Source organism: Mus caroli, chromosome 6 (genome assembly GCF_900094665.2).
Source record: "Mus caroli chromosome 6, CAROLI_EIJ_v1.1, whole genome shotgun sequence".
Lineage (NCBI taxonomy): Eukaryota > Metazoa > Chordata > Mammalia > Rodentia > Muridae > Mus > Mus caroli.
The window spans coordinates 95,155,127-95,178,123 of NC_034575.1; the positions used below are offsets into that span (position 1 = coordinate 95,155,127).

Below are 22,997 nucleotides of genomic sequence, written 5' to 3' on the forward strand. Positions count from 1 at the left end.
GAGTATATATGAAATTCACTGGATTGTCAACAAACTCACTTTTACTGTAAAAATATAGACTCTCTGGACTTTCTGGTCATAAAGACATATACATATATAGCATTCTATACCGAAAAATCTGAGATGTACCCAATCTCATTATCTTCTTATCCCACAGTGTGACTTTCCTAAGTAACTCAGCAAAGATGTCACCATCTAGAGAGGCAACCGTCTAGGTGTTATGACACGGGTCAGTGATAGAGCATCTGCAAGCATGGATGAGGTTCTAAGTTTCCCCAACATTGCAACAAACCACAAAATCTAGGTGTCACTCTCCACAGCTCCCTCACCTTCAAAAATCCCACTCTACCGATGAAAGCTGCTGTCTAATTTTAACTTCTAAATATCTCTTAAAGGTTTCCCTTCCTTGTCTACCCATAAACAATACTATGGTCCATATCAGGTCATCCACTGTTCTAGTAACTTACTGCTCCAGCCCCATCCATCTCTTTCTTAGGCACTAGGCTATTGGCTATATTTTGTTCCTTGTGCATGTATGTGTCTTGCATTCCTACTTGCTGGTGCTGCTGTGTGGAACAGGCCCTGTCTTGAACCCTCACAAGCCTGGCTCTGTCTTTTTACCTCTCCAGGATGTCATGACCTCTTCCTTTGTCAGCCATTCAGTCAATGCACTAAGTTCTTATTGTGTAGCAAATGAGATCCAATACTGCTCCAGGTTCTTGCATATTGACTCTGTAAAGCTCTCAGAGGGAGCTAATCCAGCTTCCTAAAGTACTTGAACTTGGCCAGCCCACAGCAGTGGAAACATGTTCCCTCTAGCATTGGCTGCTTAGTAAGCCCTCCTATTCTTCCACAGCCAAATCTATCAGGTGATAGGTAGTCTCAGCTCCACCTGGCAGGGCAGCTCTACAATCTCATCTATTCTGTACTTCCAAGGATTTCTTGAGCTACATAGCATGTTTAAAGCCAACCCGAGGAACTTATGAGAAGACTTATCTCAAAAAAAATTTTTTTTCTTCTTTTTTATTTATTTGTTGTTTTTAGGTCTTGGGATGTAATTCAATGGTAAACCACTTTCTTAGCATGTATATATTGTGTGACAGTTTCCTCTGAGATTGAAACATTCCATCCTTCAGGAAGCTCCTTAAGAAAGATACCACTTCAGGAAGTCCCTGAAACTGACCAGATTCACTCTCCCTACCAGAGTAAGCAATAACAGCTAAGAGTCCCTCTAATAGGGAGGAACCTGAATTTCTCAGAAGACCCTCAGAGAAACTGAGCTGCAAAAAGACTGAGACTAGCCTAGCTGCCCGAAGAAGCAGGAACTAGCCTAGCTGCTGGGAAGAGGTTTAGCCCTGAAGCACCTAAGAAAGGACTCTCTCCAACCTGTTAGATCACTTCTTACTGCCCTTGAGTATAGGCTGGCTACTTGATGAGTTTTGACAACTGTGAGGCAGTACAAAGTGGTTCACTGCCAGGTCTCAACTTAGCCTGAAGAAGCCTAGCCACTTCCTCTTTCACCCCAAGTTCTCCACCCTGGAGAACCCCAAGTGCTAGGCATGCAGATGCACCTTCCTGACTGTTCCCCCCAACAACTACCTTGTCAGCATAATGCAGCCACGTGAGTGCCCCGAGTCAACACCGCGTGGAGCTGCATTCACACAGAGAAGGAGTCAACTTTGCTGCAGCCTCCAAAGGGAAGGCCCTGAGCAGCTCTTGCTACTTCCAGCCAGCGGACTGGTGGCAGGGCAACTTGGAAAGCAGCAGTTAAGAGAAGCAAAGAAGCTCACCTGCAGTGTGAGAATGGATGCCCAGCCTGCCTACTAATTATCTGGTGGCTGGTCCCCACCCTCTTCCATCCGTGCATATTTAATATTTCAGAGTGATCTTCCCAAGATGCAAATATGACCATCATACTTTCTATCACATGCACACAAGCTCAGCCTGTGACTCTGTCTCTGTCAACCCCCACCCCCCTACTTCTGTGCTCAGTTCAACATGACACAACCTGTACCAACACAGAACATGTCCATCCACTGTCGTTCCTCCACACTGCTTCTTTTCTCCAGATTACTTCCCTATGGAACCTTCTCAGACTCACCAGCCCTCAGCTACAGGTTCTGGAAACAGCAGACATCATTCCACAAAGCCATCAAATGAGCCACAGTTAATGCTGATTAGTCACCAGCAACACAAGGTCCCCAAAATGTCTTCTTTGGCTCAGTACAGAGAACTTGGAAATTATCACATGAAAGATGATGGCTAAGCAAGTACTCTAACACTGAGCTTAACAACCCCTCCCCCAAACAAACCCACTTTTAAAGATAGTCTCCCTAAACTGGCCAAGCTGGCCTTGACTCACAATACATCCCTACTAAGCCAGGCTGCGGACCATGGAGTGCTACTCCAGTTCCTTGCTTTGAGACAAGTGTTAGTAATAAAATACAAGCAAAGTAATTAAAGGTTTCTTTCCAGGGTTTTCCATCTCCCTCCTCCATCGTAAGCACAGAATTCCAGGTTATGTAGCACAAACGCACTCTCACTCTGGAACACTTCCCTGGGATGCTAGGTACCCAGACAAAAGCCCAGCTGTGCCTATGAGCTCAGAAATGCATCCATCAAAGAGCTCTGAACAGATACGTCCCTATCTAACAATTCAACAAGCAAGGCTACCCATCGTAGCCCTTCTCAGAGCCCCTTGTAGCACTGAAGGAGAGTCACTGGCACTCTAGATAGAAATATGAACTGTTTCCATTCTCACAAAAAATACCTCACTAATATACATTTTGAATTTTAACTTTTAATACGTATTTATTTACTTAGCAACAGAGACTCACTATGTAGCTCTCGCTAGCCAGAAAGACTATACACTCCAAACTGCCCTCAAATTTGTAGAGATCTGCTTGCTTCAGTCTCCTGAGTGGTGGAATATTACTGTAGAGATACTTCAATAATATATACAAAATTGCATCATCAATCAGTGTACATTTATCAGGCTCAAATATACACAATTTTGTATTCAGTGTCTCCCCATTCTGGTAAATCACCGTCAGTCAATCTTCAACTGGGTGAACTTGTCCTTCAGCAGACACCCATTGGTGTCCGAGAATATTTTGTTATCCTGAGTAAAGGGGAGGGATGCTCTCTGCTAGGGAGTAAGCAGAAGACATGGAATCAAAACACAGCATAACCCCTTACGGTGTCCCACAGGTGTGAGTGTCAGTCCTGCTTCTGTGAGGCGGGAGCAGTCTCCTTGGGTAGAAAACAGGCAGGCTTGCAAAGCGACTGCACCAACTCCATCCTATCCAACCCTGAGTATTCAACAGAGTGGGACTGACTAAAAACCCACAGAGCTGGGCAGCACAATAAATTAACAGTAATGTTGCTGTTTGGCAAACTCTATTGGGAGGCACTGGCAGCAACAAAGCAGAATCAGACTGGGAGTCCTAGTCTGAATGGATTTCTAAGTGACTATAACATGAACCAGAAATGTAATTTTAAGTGTTTCAGAAGATACATTTAATACGTAAAAAGAAACATGAAATTAATTTTAGTAGTGTATTTTCTTAAATACAATGACTCTAAAACATCACCTCTACATATTACTAATCATATATTAATAATATAAAATTTGTCAGATATTTTACTCTTCGTCTTTTTAAAAATTCCTTATGGAAGTTACATTTGGCACCTGTGACTTTTGCCTGGGCGCATTTCAACTGTTTAGGAGGCCCCCACACCCGAGCTTCCTCTGTGACAAATAGGCAGAGAAAGAGAATTTTGGAAGGATCATTGACAGGACCCTGGGGATGACTTTAAAGCTGTGTTTGCTTTCTTATATATGTTCTTCTCACTGTTCCCTTCCTGATTTGAATTATCATATATAAGTAAAATCGGATCAAACTATACGTACTTTGAACAGACAAAAGGCAGAGATGCCCTGTGAGGCTTCATGAATGCATCCGGCTCACTCGTTGAAAATGATGGATTGTGGGGATTTTGGAGAAAGGGTTGCCACCACGTAGTTCTTTGTTTGATGGCAAGGTCAAGGCAATTCTTGCCAAGTGGGTCCAGAATGCCAGTCCCATACTACCTCAAAACACATCTGAGTACTGACAAAGAGCCTTTCTTCTGATCTCACAAATAGGTGTGGCTTTTGCACACGTGCTTACATTACTGCCTGCATCTGGACAGAATGAATAACTGATGAAAATATTTCTACCCAAGTTACTCTAGGGCACCAGCTTATTGCTCAGTTTTTGTTTCATTCATTCATTCATTCATTCATTCATTCACTTACTCACTGTAGAGAGGAACTGGACTCCTAATCCTCCTGCCTCAGTCTTCTTAGAAGCAGGACTAATGTTCTGCGCCATGGTGCTCAGCTCAGATTCCCTTTGTATGTGCTCAGTGTGCACCCGCTCCCTAAGAAGCTTGGAGCCAATGACTCTCATGAACAGTTCTAGAAAGCCTTTTTGCAAACAAAATTTGAGGATTTCGAAAATTTACAAGATCCACTCTTTCTGTCTCAATTGAGGAGGCCAATGGCAAGGCCCTGTATGATCTCCATCCTCAAAATAAGACTGTAATGCACCTAAGACCTGATTTAAAATTATAAAGACAGGACAGTTGGGTCCCTTCAGGGTGGCTCCATCCCATCCCTCCCCCACTTGAAAGAGGTGAGGACAAGAGAACAAGATGATTTCCAATTTTAATATTAGTCTTTAGAAATCAGATTCCATTTCTACTCAAGGCTTTAACTTTCCCCCCAAATATGGGGCAGGGATCAGACGGTCTGGATGTGTCTCTTCTCTGTTTCTATCAGTCTTTCTATAATAAGCTTTGGCTGGTGCCCACATGCACGCACGCACGCAGGCACGCACCCACCTCTCTGTTCGACCCAACTGTTTTAATTCAAAAGGCCACAAGGCTAAAGAGTAGGGCTGAGTCCCCAAGACCCTGAACCATACACACTTAAGCAACAACACAAATTCTTTGTGGAATCTATACTTGTCCATATAAGGTGGATCTCTCAATTCGTGATTGGAGGCTACCAACTGAATGTGCTAAAAGCCTAAAAGCTGGCCCATAAGGCTTATTTCATAAGTCAACTGGAGTTTATATCACAGACTCGACAGGACAAGCTCCATGGCCACCATGCTGGCACCTAAAAATGTTTAAATTTCCATTAAAAAGTGGTCCTATTTTGAAGCACTTATGAAGTAGCCAGAGAAATTCACAGATTGAAATATATATATGACTTTCAGGTAGATTTCGGGGGATGTGGAAACAGAAAGAAAACAGGCCCCTGGGCCTGTGATCCCAACAATGGATCCTAGCCTTAGTCTTTTTGCCAACAACACTCAGCTCACAGGAAGCTAAATAGGGCTAAGAAAAGACGAGAAATACACTTAGGTTTTGCATTTTCCTTCCTCTGAAATTCTGCCATCCAGGAATGGATGAGAGGCAGCTGATAGAATCCACTCAGTAACACAATAAACATCAGAGAAAAGGCAGAGCCCACTACACTTCTTTGTAGCTCAACCTTGAACAACACCCCACTTAATGCTGGTGGTTGATGCTCCCTGAAGCATCCAGGTCTGTCCTGAGACTGTGATGGCTTTAGTGTACCTGGCCAAGCTTCATTCAGGCCTCTGGGGCCACGGAGAGGATAGAAGCTAGCTTAGCAGCGAAAGGACTGAAGGAGAAACTTGCAGAAGAGTCTCCATTAGGGATCCAGAGCCAAGGGGAGTCGTTATGACGATGATAAGGATGCTACTAAAGGGGCCTGGAAGAGCAGCACCCTAATATCAGCTACTGGGGATAAGCCAGCAATAGCAGAATTAGTGACCTTTGCTGTCATTTCTAGGAACTTCCTGGAGACTGATGACCTGGTTCTCTACTAAACAACGAGGCCAACGCACCATCTTCCCAAGAGTCCTGGTTTGTCTCATTTTTTTTTTATGTATTTATTTGGTTCACTGACACACCGCTGGTGTTTAAAATGCAGCACAGAACAAGCACATACTCAATGGCAATTGGGTATACAAAAGGAATTGAAGTTTTCTGAGGCAGAAGGCTGCTGCGGTAACCACCCTCTATGACATCCCTTCCTCACTTCAGCACGCTGGCCTCCTCTACCTGTCTACTCTCTTTAACCTGGCTGTCCCCAACACTGTAAACACACACAAAAACAGCTTAAAAAAACAAACAAATAAAACGTCTAGATTTCACTTGTTAATGTTGACTTCCAACATGTAAATAACAACATACACTGTTGTTACATTTTAATTACAAAAACAAAAAACAAAAAAAAAATCCAAATGCTCACACACACACACACACACACACACACACACACACACACACTGGCAAAGGTGCAGGGACGTAACCCCTGGAAGCAGGGCTGACAGCGATGCAAACCAGTCCATTCTGAAAGGCAAGATGGTAGGACAGGAGGAGAGATCAGAAATTCTGTAACCTTTCTAGCAGTGATCTCCACCAAAGAAAAGACCCTGAGAAGCAGCTGTGTTTGATGGAGCTATGACCAATGGTACAAAGCCGAGGCACAGTCTCAGGACAAAATAAGGAGAAAGAGTGACGAGTTAGTGCCATACTATGCAAGCCAAAGGCCTTAAGGAATACTTTGGGATGGGAGTGTAGCTCAGAGGCAAAGCTCCTGTCTAGCATGTGAGTCCCTCATTTGGATTCCTAGACTATCAAATAAACACACAAACAAAATGCCATCAAACTATACGGTAAAGGAAAGTGTTACCTACGAGATAACACTTTTTAAAAGTGCATGTAAATGTATTTATGCTATACTTTTGTTAAACACGTGTGTTCAATGACACCATGGAAGGAAATGTCTGTCTCTCTCTGCGCGCACGCATATATATGTGTGTGTGTGTGTGTTATTCTCAGTGTTAAGACTCTAGGTTATTTTTATCTTTTATGTGGTCTGTTTAGCTACCACTTAAAATTCCTACCATGGAGGCTCAAGAGTTAAAAGTAACACTTTCGGGCTGGAGAGATGGCTCAGCAGTGAAGACTGCTCTTCCAGAGGTCCTGAGTTCAATCCCAGCAACCACATGGTGGCTCACAACCATCGGTAATGGGATCTGATGCCACCTTCTGGAGTGTCTGAAGACAGCTACAGTATACTCATATAAATAAAATAAATCTTTAAAAAAATACTAACACTTGCTGCTCTTGCTGAGGACCAGAGTTTGGTTCTCAAGAGTTTGTGTGAGTGCATGCACACACAAATGAAAATATTAAAAATAAATATTCTCAGAGCTGGAGAGGTGGCTTAGCCATAAAGATTGATGGCTGCTCTTCCAGAGGACCTGTGTTCTGTGCCTAGCACCATATCAGATGGCTGTACAAGCCTGGACAGCTTCAGGGACTCCCCTGATCTTTTCAGACACACTTGGGCACCTATACCCACATGTGTGTGTGCTCTTAGACACATACAGTTAAAAATGAGATACACCTTTAAAAGTGTGCTATCATGGTTCCATGAAAACAAGTCAGGTGATACACACATGTGAAGCAAGATTCTTAACTTCATTCGCACCGCTATCCAGTCTGCTTGTGCCTTACACAAACCAGGCTCTGGAGAAATGAGAGGCACAGAGATGTGGAACAAGGAGAGGCAGGAGATGCTGGTGTCAAAGAGAAGGGAGATTTAAAAAAATGGACATTTTGTGAAATAAACATTTGCAGCTGTTGTCACATATTTACTATTTTGAAAACGCTTGTAAAATCCCTTTACATACCCTGAAGCAAAAAAAAAAAAAAAAAGAACATAGAGAACTGACCCAAGAAAAGGATATAAAGCACTTAGAAAAGATGCTTAGGTTTTCAATTAATTATTTAAATCAAAAATTTTAATATGTCTATGTATTTTGGCATCCCCAGTGGAATGGCTGCCAGTATTGGGTATGTACTGGGTGTGTCATTTCCTCTCCCTGTCTCACCATTAGCAACCATTAAATGCGAAGCAGCAGACTGTGAAAGTGAGATGTGCCTTGGTCCTCTCTTGAGCCCACAGATCTACCACACTTCCCGTAAGGGGTCACCTGAAAGGGTGACAGAGAGATGTGACTGACACTGAGAAAAAGGTATTTTCTTTCAGGATATGCCCCAGCTTCAGATACCGTGAGCCTCACAGGCACTGAGTGTCCCCTACCGAACCAATTCCTCTTAGGAGCAGGCCGAGAGAGTCTGGGAGCTCTAAGTACTTTTCTGTATTTACAAGAGTAGCCTCAACGAAACTCAACCACAGAGACATACGGAGGTGTGACCATTAACACATTAAACGAGTGACATGCAGGGGTGGTAGAGGTGGAACTGGGGTGGAACTGGGGTGGATCATAAAAGGAAGTGAGGTTGAATGGCTGGCCCAAGAAAAGACCCACGGTTCCCACTCTGTGGGCTGCAAATCAAGTCCAAAGGGTAACACAAGAAGTAATATGCCTCACAACTTAATGTTTAGAAACTTCCTGCCCCAAATCCATGCCAACTGTACTATACGCAAAACACACGCTCCTGGTCCCATGGAATGGTGTGATGTGCGTCAAATTAATTTCTCTTCAGAGAAGAGGGATGCATAGGAAATATAACATGTCAACAGCATTCATTTTTTTCCTTTTACATTTGTTTTGCCGGGGTATGAGGAGAGTGCACGCCACAGCAGAAGTGTAGAGATCTGAAAACAGCTTACAGCAGTCAGCTCGCTCCTTCCACCACATGGTTCCCAGGGATTGAACCCAGGTCCTCAAGCTTGGCGGGAAGCATCACTACTCACTGAGCCACGTCACTGGGCCTTCCATGACCTTCTAAAACTAACTGTATCCTCTCATGATGCTCCTCATAGCGACACCCGCATTCACAAGGGACTGCCAAGGATGCAACTAAATGCCCAGTATAGAAGGAGGAGAGGACTGAGCAGCGACACTCACCATGACAGCCTGGAAATTCTGTTGTAGGTAGGTACAGGGAGGTTAGAGGGAGCTCCTGGCAGGTTGGCAATGAGGGCCAGGAAACAGTACAGAGAACAGTGCACGTGGACAGATTGCCATACCAGAAACAATGCCGAGAAAGATAAGTGGCAAACTAGTTAGAGAAAGATGCCAGGGATGTTTATTAAAGCCTACTTCTTTTTTGCTTTTATAGTTATCTTATCAATGTTATAATATAATCAAAAATAAGTATTCAGAATCACCCACAAGGTGGACTATTCCTCCTTCACCCAATGCACCTTTAATAGCACCCGGCCCTCCAGCACACTCACACACATCATTTTTCCTAATATGCTATCCATCCCCCCATGCTTGAGAACGAGATGCTGAGTCAGGAATCAGGAGCACAGCCAACTGTGATTCATGGTTTTTGAGTAAGACAGACCTGGGATATTCAGAGTTAACTTGAAAGGCAGATGCACCCATCAAAGACTACCCATATTAGTAGAAGGTAAGGGTGACAGACTGATGTGTGGCTCAGGTTCAAACTAGTTCCTTACTAATCTAGAGAGTATGTTAACCACATGAGGCAACAGAGCAGCTTAGAATATTAAAACAGTTCATTCTAAAAAGAGACACAAGTGCAGCCCTGATCTCCACGCCATTGGATTAAAGGGTGTTTGGAAAAGGGCAAAAGAACAGGATTCTGTTGTTCTCGTGCTACTGGCTGAACTATGACACAGATATCACAGAAGTGAGGCTACAAGAATTGGGGACAAATGTGTGACTCTAGCAAAGGGAAGCCTGAAAAGATACTAAGGGGAAAAATATGTAAGGTTTTTTTTATTGGTTTATTGGTTTGGTTTTTTTGTTTGTTTGGTTGGTTGGTTGGTTTTGTTTTGCTTTGTTTGCTGTGACAAAATGTCTAGAGGAAAACGGGTATCTGAACTGTCTTGGAGGGAATCAGCCAATGGTCAGCTGGTTCGGTTGTTTCTGGCCTGATACAAGACAGAATGATCAGGCAGTGGAAGTGTACAGTCGAGGAAGTTCTTTACATGATGGTGACCAGGAAGCCAAAAGCACACCCCCACTGCCTTTCTTACTCCATCCAGCCTCAGAAAAGACCAATTGGGTTCAATCATTTCTCACCCAAACTAGTTGGAAATCAAAACACACAAGGCCTTGAGGACATTTTATACCTAAACCATAAGCCCATCTAACTAGTACTTAGATGCTAAGTCAGAACAAATATGGAATTAAAACTCAAATATGTTTTATTATCACTAAGGAAATAGCTCCATGTAGATAAATGGCCAGGTCTTCATTACCATCTCTTTGACCTCTCTACGCTGTGATATGGCTGACAATCTTCAAAACATCACAATAATTTCTCATTCACTACAATCTCAATTTTTTTTCTGTATGAGTATGAGTGTGTGTGTGTATTCATGTGTGTAGATCTAGTGTGTGTGCATATCTATGGAGACCAGAGGGCAAGGTCAGATGTTGTTCCTAGAGTACTATCCACCATGTTTTCTAAGACAGGGGTCTCTTATTGGCTTGGAACGGCCTGAGTAGTCAGTGTGGCTGGCTAGCAAATCCCAGAGATCCAAATGTCTATGTGTCCCCTGAACCCAGAGCTGACACTCTGGCACATGACACTGTGCCTGGCTTTCACTTGGGTCTGAGGATCAACCTCAGGAGCTCATGCTTCTGTGAGAATTGCTTTACTGAATGAGCAGTTCTACAAGCCTAGCCCCCTTCCTGCCTCGTTTGACCCCAATTCCTCCGTGTCCTTGATAAACTTTTCAACAATGGTAGCTTTTAAACACAAGCTCGGTGCCTTTCTTGTCTGTGTCTCAGTAGCATTCTCTTAGTGAGTGCATGAAGTTTCATGTCTTACATATCTCTTATATGCTTGTAAATCCTACACTGATAGCCCCTAGCTAGAATATTTTTGGAACCACATATCCAAAGGCTCATGAGGATCTCATCTGAGAGAGAGAGTGAACAGCTGCGAAACCCAGTGGTCGCCATTGCATGCTGCCCCCTCCCTTCCCCACCCACACTGTGCCAGCTCACTGGCCTCCCTCCACTGACTGATGGCAGTCCCACCCTTCCAGAAATAGCTTGGAGGAGAAATTCTAGGCTTCAGCCTGATTCCTATAGAGCATCCCATCAGTGAATTCTCTTAGTAATACCCCATCACATGGGAAGAAAGCCTTTGAGTCACCTCTGACAAAGTACCATCTCTGCATTAGAAAAGTCTTCAGCTTACCTGGGTAAACACCAACAGCAATGGGGCCTCACCAGCCCCTATGACCACACGCAGTCTAACAGATACGTTCACTGTACCATATCTCGGTGGGATTCAGGGATCACTTCTTAAAGGGCCTCCCAGACCCATAGGCTATTTTCAAGTCAGGTTTTTCGTGATACACTTAAAGCACGCATTTGTAGCTGCTCTTCCAAGAATCCCATTTTTCTAAAAAGACAATAAGCCATGTTTTTCCTTGACCTTATGGTCCATCGCCCTCTTGGTTGCTGCTACCTTCAGTACACCTCTCTCAGCACATGCTCAAACATGTCTGCTCCACAGTGAGACTTCCAAGGACTATCTATCTACAGCTGTGCCCTTCCCCTCTGGTGTCTGACCCCTCTGCCCATGCTCTGCTCTCATGAGCACACCCTGATCATGCCAGCCTGCATATCTGCACTCGCTAGAGCAGTGGGGAGAGGGCTTAGTAGCTCTGCTCACTGCTATTTCCCCCTTATTACCAACACTGCCACCCAAAGGAAATAGCAGGCTTGCCACATATATCATCGGGTTCATGCTGCTGACTGTAAGTAAAAACACAGTTGAGGCAAAACTTATTATTTGATCGAGGCCAGTGGATTTAAACTGGCTATTTCAATTTGCCATCAATAATGAAAAGCATGCAAAAATTTTTCATACTTTTTCAATATGAAAGCTTTATGAATCTATACCCATACCACAGTAAGTTCTGGTTAACCATAAGACAAGTGTTCATCAACCGCAAGTGGAATTCTGCTTTCATACTGGACTGGGGAGGCCCTAGCACAATGCCTGGCACACAGCAGACATTTAATAAAGATGTGGCAAACAGACAAGTAAATGAATCCAAGTAGCTTACAGGTTGTATTAATTGAAATTACAGAGACTACATTTTAAAAGCCTCATAGTATACATTTATAAGAAATATTTTAGAAAATTATGCTAGTGTATGTATATTCACTTAAAACAGACTTGAGGGCTGGAGAGAGGGCTCACTGGATAAAGTGATTCCTAGGCAAGCATGAGGATCTGAGTGCAGAGCCCTAGAACACATGTAAAGTCAGATGCACACACCTGTAATCCCAGCACTCTTTTGGCCAGATAGGAGGCAGACATAAGAGAACACCTTCAAGCTTGTCTAAAACAAAGTGGAAGGCAAGGGCCAACACCTGTGCTCACATATATATATATCTTACACACACACACACACACACACACACACACACACACTACTACCACCACCACCATACCACAGAAGTCTTGAGTACAACCTACTAAAACGATTGCCTAATTCACAAATTGGTTCCAACTCCTACTCTGAAAAATCACTGATCTAAACTTGCATGTTGCACAACTTGTAGTGAACGGATCTCAGGGCACTTCCTCTGACCTCCAGTGAGGGCCTGGCACACTCAGCAAACAGGACTGGCAGGTGAGGAGGGCTGCTCCAAGCATCACAGAACCCAATGGACAGAAAAAATCTGTCCACCCAGTGATGCCAGTTTGCTTTTTTAATTAAGAGCAATTTTATGTAACTTATCACACTGTCAGGTAATTAACAAAACATGTAATTACCTTTAATTATATGCTACATATGGACTAATACACAAAATTCAAGGGGGAAGCTGCAGGATTTTCATACTTCAAAAAGACTCGGTTTGAACAGACCAGAAAAACCTAAGAAGTATTTTTTTCATTTACTTTCTACCCATCCCCCTTCATCCAAAGGCTTCAGAAGTGTAATCGTTCATATCAGGGGCAGAGAACAAGCAAATGATTAAGCTTCATTTCAGATTTACAAAGTCTCAATCATCAGAAGTCTTTTAAAAAGATACCACAATTATCAGATCCAAAGCCAGCCCTGGGCAGAAGCCATCGGGACAAGTACTAACGTGTAAGGAAGATTCTATCTGAGTTACCACAACTGTGCTTCTGAGGTCATGGCACTCCTGAGAACTTCCAGAGACTATGAACAAGGTTCCCATGGATGCACTATTCCCTTTTCGTTTCTAGGTGTGCATATACATGTGCATCTGGGTGAGTGTTCCTATCTGGGTGTACACGTGACTGCTGAGTGAACAGCCTGGATGTCATTCCTCTTGAGATGAATCTCATCCTTCTTGGATGGTTCAGAACTGTCCGGAAGAAACTCGATCTGTAATTTTGTAGAAGCACAGTGGAGGAGCTTAGTTAGGTTGGTAATGTGCTTGGAAACCTGATTTGGATATCCAGAAATCACACAAAAAAGTGATCAGACATAAACCAGTGCAATGGTGCTATGCACTATGAGGAATGGACGCAGCTCTTGGTTCCTTGAGCACTGGCCAGCTGACCCAGCCTAATTAGCAAGTACTAGACATCGAGAGACACCATCTCAAGAGGAATGGCATCCCGGCTGTTCACTCAGCAGTCACGTGTGTACACCCAGATACTATATAGCTATGGTAGCTGTGAGCGACCGGGTAGGTGCTGGAAATTGAACTCTAGTCCTCTAGAAGCGCAGTAAGTGCTCGTAACCTCTGAGTCGTCCCTTCAGCCACAACCACCTTCTGGTTTTCATCACTAGCTGTGTAAAATATGGCCAATTGAATATTGCTACAAGCACTAACTTTACTCCGAAGCATGATTTTAAGTACATTTGAACAAATGAGCTCTGTAGAAAACCAATTCCACTGAGCACAGTTCTCTGAAAATCAATAATTTCAAATATGTTTCCTTGACAAAAGAAAAAGCAACTTGTGTTTACACAGGCTATTAGTTTAAGATCATGGGAACCGTGTTTAAGAGCACCGGAGATGCGTTTTGGATACCAACACCACAAAGCCAGTAGGATTTGCTGAAGGAGGCAGAGGCGGCAGGAGGCTCATGAGATAGGCCTAAGCTGCACAGTGAGATCCAGAACATCAACAATAAAATTTACAAGTCTGACTGCCAAGAAATCCTGTCTGGTCCCCAACACATATAAATACCCACAATGCAAAACCTAAGTTTGCCATCAGTCTGTCCCTGCTCTGAACACCGCAGGCCACCACTCGATGACACTGAGAAATCAAACTCAAGAAATTATTCTAAACTAGTTTAAAACAATATACCTTAGACAATCTGTAAAAGAATTATACTGCCAGAAGGAAGTTAGTCTCCATGCAGCATAGACTACATGGTTCCATTCATACCTAAAGCAGGTATGAAAAAAAAGCAGGTAAAGCTGCTGTCAGTAGGTTGAACGGAGGGCAGAATGGTGAACAGCTGCTACTTGATCCAAAGACTTCCTTCTCGGTTGATGAAATAATAAATGATGTGAGGTGGTGGGTAGCAAACTGTCGGAACACCCAAAGTTCCTGCATAGTAAATACATTTTAAATGAGTGAATCAACTCATTTAATTATTAATTATGAATTCAAGAATTTGAAAAACAAAACACGAAGCCACCTAATAATTCACAACAGCTCGGCTGTTGCAAGTGTAAGGAAACCAACCTCACATTGATGCCGCGTGAGGCTGAAACCTATCAATGGGCACCCTCGGCTCCTTGCTCTAGATCACTGTCAAAGGCAACCACAGTTAACCTACCCAGTAGTCATGATAAATACTGAGTCTTTGGAATATAAACCCTATGAGGGCAGAGACTGTACAGTAGAGAAATTAATAGAGATCTGTGCTCAACATTAATGCATGTGCACAGGTGCATTTACATGAAGGGAGGGATGGGGGGGACAACAGGCAGGCAGAAAGGGTTGGACTGGAATCATTCCCACATGGTCTGTCCTCTTATATTTTCTCCTCATCCCTTTCCAGTCTTCTCTTCACTCAAAAGCATCTCTCAGCAGCCCTGAAAATGTCATGGAGCCTTTCTCTAATCTCATCAATTCCATGTCAAGAGGTGTCATGTGAGTAATCTTCCAACTTTTGCTTAAAAGAAAAGGGAGTACTTTGGGCTTCACCCAGTTGTGGCAACAACTTAGCTTCAGCCACACAGATAAGGAGAGAGCCCCAGGGGCAGAGAGAGACACAAAGGACCTGACTGGCCAGACTAGACTAGCTACATTGTTGTAAGACAGAAGTCAGAGACTATATCATTTCAAGCACTAAGGGCAGCCTCATAGATTGCAGCCTGATCATATAACCCAGACATGGGTATGTGGTATCTAGACAGACTGGTCCAATGGCTAGCTCAAGTGGCTGGTTGGATGATCATATGTGGATGTGGTTATCTAGGTACACAGAGAAGGCTTTGTCATACTATCTCCACAGCATGTTTATGAGTTGACAGGAACACGATTGAAGTCAAATGCTGAATGTTTTCTTCCCCTCTTCCTCCTTTTTTAAAATCAAGATCTCACATAGCCCAGGCTGGTCTCAAACCTGTTATGTAAGCAAAGTTGGCCTTGAACTGCTGTTGATCCTCTGGTCTCCACCTACATAGAGTGAGCATGACAGGCCTGCACCATCATGTCGGAATAGCCAGTGTTGCTCAGCCAGAGATTTCTGATCCTTACATTGCATCTGGAGATGTTGGCATTTGTAAAAGCCGTTTATAATGACCTACTGCCTATCTAAGTTTACCAAGTTACAGTTAAAATTTGTAATGAATTATGCCATCATGCAATAAAATGATGACTGAAACAATAACCCCAAAGATTGTTTGCATGGAGCACCTTAGAAGTGTTCTGCTGTGATGGGAATGCTCAGCTCACACAAATATACACTTTTAAAGAGACTAATACAGTTCAATTAGCTGGAAAGCATTTTAAATCTTTAACTAAGAAACCACCCATACTATACAAGACATAATGAATTCAAACTGTGAGTGGGCACTGCAGCACCTTCACTTAACATTTTTAAAAATGCTCAAATTGGGGAGGGAGACAAAAAAATTACTGTAATTGTACTTTCTTTGAAAAAAATTTAAACTTTCTCACAAATAAGTCGATCGTTTAAAAAGCAGCTGAACCACCATATAAACCTTGAAGCTTTGAGATGTCTAGTATTTAAAGACAATTATCTGGACATGACTGCATGTGCCTGTAACCCTAGCGCATTGGGAGCACCCACAGGAAGATGCCAGAGGCTCGTGGGCCAGACAATTTAGTCCAAATGGTAAGCTCCAGGTTCAATGAGAGAAGCTGACTCAGAAAATAAGGTAAAGAGTAACTGAGGAGAACACCCATGCTGATGTCCAGCCTCCAAGCAAACAAGGTGAGGTATATACACATACAGGTGTACATCAAATAGATGCATACCCGCATACCCACACACACACACCACACACACACACCACACATACATACACACACACCACACACACACCACACATACCACACACACACCCACAAACACACACACAGCACTTCTAGGGTGTTCCATTCAAATGATCTTTGGGGTTATTTTTGTTTCAGTCATCATTTTACTGCATGATGGCATAATTCAATCACATTCTTCAATTCAAGACCACCAAGAACTAAATAACAAAATAGTAACTTTTGAAAACTGGGTTGAGTCACCTACAAAATAATTCTGGGTAAGCGTTCAATGCTATGAAGAAATGGAAGAGAACACCACATTAACCTGCATGAAGCCAAGTTGCTGCAGTTGCTACAGGAGACTGACATGGACAGTGACCAGAGCTATGCTCTCTGTAGTTTTTATCTTGATGCCACTCTCCATGCCCTTGGATAAGCTTCTCAGCATCCTCGGGATCGATGTGCCACTGTAAGGCAGGAATTAGACTAGCATGCTAATGGCATTGTAGCAATCTCAGCAACCAGAGCCATTTTATTTTATTAACATTTTAAAACTTTTATTCTTCTTTATAGGTACGGATGTTCTACTGTACATGTTTCTGAGCATTGCCTGTGTGCTCACAGAGACTAGAAGATGGTATCAGTACTCTTAACTTCTGAGACTATTTCCAGCCCCCCAGATCCATTTTATAAAGCACTCAGATCTGCCTGGAAGAAACTATTATATACTCAGAAATATACTGATGGTTATTTATAGTTCTACAAACCTTTGGATTTAGATTTTAAAAATGGCTTCATTTGTCTCTCTGACTTAGCGTGGCAACATCAGTGTGCACAGTCAGTTGTCCCCATACTGGCCAATGAGCACACTGATCACCAGTACTGACTGTGAGTGATTCCCACATTTAAACTGGAGGCTTGCTATTTACTGAGGAGCCCCAAATATCAAAACCCACATCCTGTTTGTAGTGAGAATGATGGGTACAAGACAGAAGTCCCTTCCCTTCAAGGCACAGTCCTGAGGAAGAAACACCAGTCACTACACACAGCCTAGGCCTTTGCTGCTATAAGTTACTAGCTGAGCTTTTTTCTCCTACTGCACAACACACACACACACACACACACACACACACACACACACACATATGTATATAAGCATATGTATTTAAATTCATCTTTGAAAGATCTGTGACCCTGCCTAAAGTTAAATTTGGGGTCAAGAGAAAGAGAGGGGGGATCCTTTAGGAACAAAGAAAATCAAATAGCAAAATGTTTACTGAAGAATAAAAATGAAGGTTACATAAATGGATCTAGAAAGTTCCCTGGAGGAGGGATTTATTTACGGGCTGGTGAGGGCCACTACGGAATACGTCCTTTACCGGCCTCAGAAAGTGCCCCCAGAAGCGTTTCATTAGGACTACCAACAGAAGCGACTGTTCTGCAGAGTTCCCTTTGTCCCACACATATCATGAGTTTGAGGGGCATCCGCAGATATAAGCAAGGCATTATAAACATATCAACTTAAAAGAAAAATCATCCATCCTTGCATCCAGGCCTGCAGGGCACGGAAAGACACAGAGGAAGCTCTTATTTCACACCATGTGATAATGCCAGTGACAAAGCTCAAGCTTCTAGTTTTGGGGGGAGGGGACTTGATTGTTAGATCTAGGATCACTGAACCCAGGGCTCTGGAAATGCTAGGCAAACACTACTACTGAGCCATACCCCAGACTCTCACTGTGTAGTCCTAGCTGGTCTTGAACTCACAGAAATTTTGACTTCCTCTGCATCTAGAGTGCTGGCATTAAAGGTGTGTGCCACCATGCCCCACTAGTAAGTTTCTTCTGAACTCCTTGTTAGCTTTATTGAACCTCACTTTTCAGCTTTTTCCTGGGTTTCTAACAGCATGAGAAGAGAGAAACACCAAAAAAGCACTCTAGGTCTACTCTAGAGGTGAACGACCCCAGAGACAGTATTTAGAGAACGTAGAGTGGCTGAGGCAGAGGTCTGTGTGACCCACACACAGGAAACATTTAGTAGACAGCAGGAGGCAGAAAGTCTGCAAAGCCCCGAACCTCGTCTCAGGCAAGGGCCGCCTTCCTTTAGTGCACTCTGCTGTGGCTGACAACTCCACACACTGCTCAGCAACATTTCCTTTCAGGCCCAACATTGAAAGGGCCTGTAAATTCTCTCTAATAGGAAGGTCACGAGCTTAGCTCTGAGATGCTCCTGAGCTCCGGCAAACATCAGGCATCTGTGACCACTCAATAGGACTATTCCATCTGCCTCCTCAAAAGCATGAACTTCAGAAAGTGAATGGAACATCCGATGGGACATGAGACAACTCTGGGCATTGATCTGGTATTTCCCAAAAGAGCAAATAAGGAAACAGGGCAGGTCTGAATTGTGGGGCCCAACCAAAGACACCAGAAACAACTCATGCAAATCTACTCGGTCCGTGAGGCACTCTAGATCCAAACACCCTTCGTGAGAGTAAAGACAAAACCGATCAAATAATTCTCATATTATCAAGATTCTGAAAAGTCTGTGTCTTGCAAACATATTCAACATGACAGCAAAGCTGAACAAGGACAGGATTCAATAATGCCACAAAGCAACTTACAACTCAATGGACACAAGCCTACTGAGTCAAATGAACTACTACAGGCCCAAATTAAAATTGGACATGGAAAGACTACTTCAGCTCATGGGGGAAAAAAAAGGAACAAAAAAGGGCATAGGAAGGCTGCACAAAAAATACAGTATAAACCTATATTAAAACTTAAATAAATAAGTAAATGAACACCATAAACATAAAAATAAACTTTTAAATTTCATACATTGAAAGGGCCTGTAAATTCTCTCTAATAGGAAGGTCACGAGCTTAGCTCTGAGATGCTCCTGAGCTCCGGCAAACATCAGGCATCTGTGACCACTCAATAGGACTATTCCATCTGCCTCCTCAAAAGCATGAACTTCAGAAAGTGAATTTTGGTCTTCATTCATCAAGCCACATTAGGCTCTCTGGAAACTTCTAATTTTAAAACCAAGCACTAGTTTGATTTCCAAGCAAGGTCAAGAAAACAAGACAACAGAGCGCCAACATTCAGGGCTGTGTCCCACACTGCTATGGAGTGACATCAATGTGGTCTGCTGCTATGGTACTTGACGAATAACTCCTGAAAGAAGGGGATTACATGGGAGGCAGCTGAGCATCAGTAGGGTACCACCACTACTCTGGCACTGAGCACCGACACATGTTACTCATGTCTGGGGCAAGGTACTTTTATGAATCACCGCTCTGATGATGTGAATATTCCTTTCTCACATTAAGCCCACAGAACATAAGAGCAAACAATAATTAATATTCAGCTTCATTAAACTGGAGGAAGAGTGGTATTACTGGCTGGTGAATAAAGTATAGTGATGAGCTCTCTTGAGGGAAATCGCTAACGTCTTCTGCCAATATGCCACACGTGTACATCTACACACGTTTATACGCACACACTTATATATGTGCATATATGTAAGTATATACACACATGCACACACACACACACACACATAAAGAAGAGCAAATGACCAAACCCCAGTCTTCAAATAGTTTTAGATATAAATCCAACAATTATGTATAATTTTACCTTTTATTTATTTATTTTTTTGGCTTCTGTAATTCAATCTTCAGTTATAGTCACCTCCAAAGGTCACGTCTCACCCTGAAAACAAAACAAAAACCAACAAGTCACAATCTGAATAACAAGGTCATTCTCACAGTGAATGCCTGGTGTTCACACACAAGCAAAAAGACAAGGAGTTCAACTGTATGTCCTGGAGATCGGATCTTTCAGTTTACAGAAGCAAGGCCATGATCTCCACTACCTTCAAGACCACAGGTCCAACTATGGGAGAAGTCAAGAAGAGATGCTTCCGACTTTTCACGTGAACTCTTTCTTATCTCGCCGTCTACTAATTCATTTCGAGTGGAATAATACATGACTCACGGGCCTCTGTTTTTAGAAACCAGACTGCTACTTGAATGTGCACGTTTGGTTCGTACCCACAACATTTCTAATTTCATTAAAGCATGCGGCTTATTTTTTTTCCTCTTTGAAAGTAAGTCTGTACATGCAGACCTGAAGCTTTCTGCCACTCTTGAGCCTTTCATAATAATTTTTCTTTAAAGGCACCATTTTGTATTTGGGGAGGGACAAGGGGTTAACTGCTGATGAAAGCTGTCCACAGAAATATTTTGCACTTAGAGCATCTACCTAGACCAAATCCACTACATTAGATAAAAATGGTTCATGTCACATGAAATAAGCAAATGAAACCAAGCTTCCTGAAACACAAAGGAAGCCAGGACACACTTTAAGCCACATCTCCTCCGCATCTGCACACTCCCTTGAGCAAAACTCAATGTGTGCCTTAAAGAAATGTCAGAGGCTGCCTCTTCCTGCCCATGGAACTGGCACTGGCGGACACCCCATGTGAAAAGACAAACAGGATGATGTTGGTGAGAAGATGCGAAGCTCATGTCATCTCCACTGACCAAATGCTGGAACTACAGGAGGCTGAAACCCAACCTTTTTACTAACATGAAAAGCCTTTTGCTTATTAATGCCCAGGACAATACAGAACCGGAGTCTATCCTGTCAGCCTGAATGGGAGAGGCAAAGTCTCCCTCCTTCAGTGGGGCTGGGAGGTGACACTTTCATGTCAACCTCTGACATTTCCACAATCAAAGGGTATGCAGAGTTTTGCCATGCTGACTGGAAAAAAAGATGCAGGTTCTGGGTGAAATCAGAATTCTCGTGTTTACTGTAAGAGGAAATTGGAGGTTTTCACCATAAATCTTTTACCTTTTGGGTGGGGGAAAACCCTAGAACGCGGGTTTCAAATGACTGCTCTGTAACCTACCCCCCCCACCCCCAAAGCTTTGGGTTGTTGTTGTTTTTAGCCAAAACAATTCAAAATGAAAATGAAAATGCTGTGCTTTCCTGCTGATGCATGTCCTCAGGACTGCCTTCTTGTTTCACAGTGAATGGATAAGAAAGAGCAATGGCCATCAACGTGCATGGCAGACCAGAAAGACTTGGGAGGTACCCCCAGTCCACTCAAGTCACACAGCAGCTCCCACACAAGAAATGGCACCAAAGATTCAAAAGTTTTCCAGTCATAGTATTATCTGCAGTCCCAGGGACAAATCTCAGGTCTCTCACATGCTAGTACCTGACCACTCATGTGCATGCCCGATGTTCATCAAATCTTACATACAAAGTGGGTGAACTTTGGCAGACCCTGTTCAATTCAAAGCAACGGGGCCCCTTTCTCTCTTTTTCCTGGAGACTTTCTTCCATGCATGGACTTTAAACTAATTTCTATATTTATCTATTGAGCCGGTCTGTTTCTGCACATTTGGCAGAAGGGCCTATAGTATTAGACTTTGCAATGCAGATGAGATTTGCTATCATATAGGCCTGGCAAACAACTGGACCTCATTAAAATTTAATTCCCAAAGAAAACTGCTGAAAAGGCCTACTTTGAATAAAGTTATCTATCTCTGGAGTTGTATCTCAGCCCACAAGACAATTTCAGGTAAGTGCGAGGTCTGTGTGTCCTCTCAGCAGCAGAAAAAACATGGTTCATAAGTGAGTGGGAGCAAAAGCAGTCACTGGTGGACCCTCGATATTTAAGTATATTCTCCCTCTGGGGAAGTAAAATAAAAAAGAGCAAGTAATGGCACAATCAGACAACTGACACTCTACCGTACACAGACCTAAGCAGCATAAAATTGGCTACATTTGACTTTCGCTTATGCATCAAGTATCGTTGGTAAGATGTATAATCCATTCCATAAATTTTAATGTACACGTACATCTGACCACTCATTAATTTATTTCTGTTGATTTTACTTTTTAGAAAAGGTATCCATTAGCAAAGTCATCTGAAATGCTATTTTCTGAGTTTTGCTGCCGAGAGATTAATAGTTCAACAGCTGTTTGCCATCATGTGCAATTAAATGAAATGTGTCGATACAGAAGACAGGAAAATAAGGGGTTAGAGCAGAGGCCCGAGCTGCTATCACTGCAGGCGTAAGAGAGTAGAAACAACAACTCCGGAGGAAAATACGCAATTTGCTTTTTCCTAGACCATAAAACTTTGATTTCTAAAACCGTGTACTTTTACTGATCAAATCAATCAGGTATTTATCTGACTACTGGCAGTACAAACACACACACATGCACACACACATTTATATGTGCACGTGCATAAGTGTGCACTCACACACACACACACACACACACACACACACACACACACACACAGTATAAAAGAAATATTACCCTCCAAGCCCTCCTGTCTGGTTTAGGCTGCCACCACACAGATACCATTTTGTTTTCCTCTTTCTCTCTTTTTAAAAACTTTCCTATCGATGTTATGTGTTAAAAGTAAGCCAGGTATATGGTAAATAGCAATTGGTAACTTTTCTTCCTA

At 42.9% G+C, this 22,997-nt stretch overlaps 1 protein-coding gene across 9 annotated transcripts in view; it reads right to left on the bottom strand.

Moving 5' to 3' along the window:
• The window catches only part of Foxp1 (forkhead box P1), a 601,333-nt gene that overhangs the window by 314,599 nt on the left and 263,737 nt on the right, over positions 1–22,997 (bottom strand). For 8 of the 9 annotated variants that reach the window (XM_029478349.1, XM_029478348.1, XM_029478347.1 and 5 more), the window contains one exon: positions 20,144–20,218. The exons of the other annotated variant lie outside the window; for it this stretch is intronic. The gene's annotated coding sequence lies outside the window, so the exon portion shown is untranslated. The remainder of the gene's footprint in view (positions 1–20,143; positions 20,219–22,997) is intronic. 9 annotated transcript variants of the gene reach the window in all.